We start from the raw sequence: 2,919 nt of genomic DNA on the forward strand, positions 1-2,919 counted from the left end.
GCTCTACCAGAAGGTTTGGGGAAGCAGCCATCATTGCACTGTGTAAATCTGTATTTGGCTGGTAAAATATTGGAAGTGAGTTTGGGGGATAAATCAGTCACGGAGGCCTGTGTTCAGGCACGGACTGCATAATCGGGCACGTCGGGCAAATGCCCGGTGGCCTGGCCTGGCCTGGCCTGGGGGAAAAAAAAAAAAAAAATGTTGGGTGCCCGCAGTCAGGCCACTCACTGAACAGCAGGCCAGGCACCGCCTACTGGTTTACTAGTGGTTTTATTGCTTTATTAGTTAGTCTGAAGTAATAATTACACAAATTGGGCTTCAAAAGGCCCAAATTGGGCTTCAAACGGCCCAAATCTGGCTTCAAACGACCCAAATTGGGCTTCAAACGGCCCAAATTGGGCTTCAAACGGCCCAAATCCGGCTTCAAACGACCCAAATTGGGCTTCAAACGGCCCAAATTGGGCTTCAAACGGCCAAAACTTTTTTGCCGGCGACGGAACGCGCGTCGGTCCATATCGGCCTGGCCTGCTTGGTATCTAATGCCCGGCCTGAATTATGATCCCAGTCTGCCCCTGCCTGTGTTACAGTATCTCTCTGTCCTGCTGGTCAGAATCAGGCCTGAGAGCATTTTAAGTTTTAGAAGCATGAAGTGAGCAAAACACGGCGAGCGCTCCTGCTCCCAGGCTGAAGAGAATATGAACCCAGGCTCCCAGCTACAAGAAGTCCCTTTAATACACAAATAGAACATCGTGGAAGAACGTTGATGTAAAGCCTCCAGATCAAGATCCATGTTCTGTTACTTCTGAATCACCGACACCAATGACGACATTTCATTAATCCAAATCGTTTGGAGTGTGAACACTGCAACAACTGACATCATCATCATCATCATCATCATTATCAATTATCAGTCTAGTCTCATATTCAGCCTTCAAGTCAAATTTTTTCTTAAACCACGAGAAACCTTCTGTAGTGAGAGATATCTCCACTTGTTTCAGGAGTTTTCTATAGGTATGTGTCCGTCTGTTGGAATGGTCACATAAGTGAAAGCAGGTCAATGCACTGGTGTCAAGTCAATTAGCATTGGAAACAAGTACAATTAATGTAGTAATTTGAAAATCTCACATCTTAAAACAGACACATGAACCTTCGTCTTAAGGATTCAGTAATAAATTATTTCAGTGACTCGGTCAGTTTTCAATACACACTAATCTACTTACAAAGATGTAAAAAAATATCACCCTTGATAAAATATATAGGAATTTGAAGCAAAAAGGCAAAAGTGCAAAAACAATTTGGTTAAATGTTATCCCTTTACAATATGAAAACAGAATAAATAACATCTGATTGAAATTATATTTGTTTTCTAAGGTAGATCATGAACAGAAAGGTCTTTTTGGTACATGATGTTCCTTTCACAGTGCCAAGAGAGAGAATCAGAAGTCTGCTGTGTGTTTTAACCCATTGCTTACTGTCAACAAATCCCATGAAAAGAACAAAATCAACAATGTGTTTGCTCTACTCACATTGCTTCCTGCCTTCCCACGTTCCCTTTTCAGCCTTCAACCCAGAAATGGCTCCACCTGTAAGCTAAAAACCTTTAAAACACAGCTCACAAAGACATATTTTACATTTTAAAAATCGCTAACTGTTACCACGAAAAGTCAGACTGTTGTAGTTACTGTATGACCAAATCAAATTAAAATGGGAACAAATTCTTCATTATGCCGGGGACTATTTCCAGTGCTACGGAACTACTTTCCTGAGGTTGCAAATGTGTTTACGCTCGGCTTATCAGAGATGCAGCCACTTTGAATTGGTGGCTGATCTCTGACAGGTCCTTGACAGATTACACAAAGACCACACATAAACTTAACTTAATATAGTTAATTAACCTATCAGAACTTAAACCAATTCAACCTCTTTAAAAAACAAAACAGATATCATCAGTTTCTCTAAAGCAATGTCCCTTATGGTGTAACACAGTTTTTTTTTTATACAATAGTTATATGGCTGCATTGGCCACCAGCTACATGGACGAGCCTAGTTAACAAAAAAAATTAATTGCTGATGTTACTTTCATAGGATTTGCTGACAGTAAGCAATGCATTAAAATGGACCAGTATCATCATTTAACTCTTTAAAGTCTTTAAAGTCCACATAAGTTCAGTGACTGTCACAGAGCTGGTGCCGGCCGGTCACAAAGCATTCATTGTTGCAGGCCTGTTTCTTTTGCTTTCATGATGTCACAGTGCCCATCCGTGGCCATTTCACAGCGGCCATGTTGTGTGTCCCCCCACCTCAACCAATCAGTCAAATCGATTGGGCAAAACACACAAATGAGAATGATGGGAGTGTTAACGCCACATCCACAGAGGGAAAGTACCAGCAGACACACTCTGTAGACTGTCTGCTCCACCAGCTGCTCTTTGGCTGCTTTCTGTTCTGTAAATCAGTTTGACTCATGATTCTGAAACAGTGACGAGGACATTTTGGAATCCACTCTGACGTGTTGATGACAGAGTAGCAGTATTGCTGTGGGTGATTAGGTCTAGTTGCAGAGATGCGTCTCCGGCCTGCTAATATCTGTGGGGAGAGCCTGGAGCACGGACACCATTTTGGCTGTAAAATGAAGGGAAGCAGGAATGCTTTATGGATTAGTGAATAGTAGTAATAGTGAAAGTTACCATATAGGTCGCTTATCCCGACAAAACCAGCATGCTTTGCTCAGTTTTGGTTTCAGTAGTTTAGTGTCATGTGGGCTGAATGTGTTCCGTTTCCTCGGGAAGCACTGCTGCCTGACACCACCAGAGGGAGCTGCAGCCTGCTGACCAGACAAACCAAACCAAAGTCTACTGCAGTGGCTCTCAACCGTTTTGGCTTGTGACCCTTAAAACAAAACCACTGGCTATTTGTCCC

The sequence above is a fragment of the Poromitra crassiceps genome, assembly GCF_964638095.1.
Source record: "Poromitra crassiceps genome assembly, chromosome: 20".
Classification (NCBI taxonomy): Eukaryota; Metazoa; Chordata; class Actinopteri; order Beryciformes; family Melamphaidae; genus Poromitra; species Poromitra crassiceps.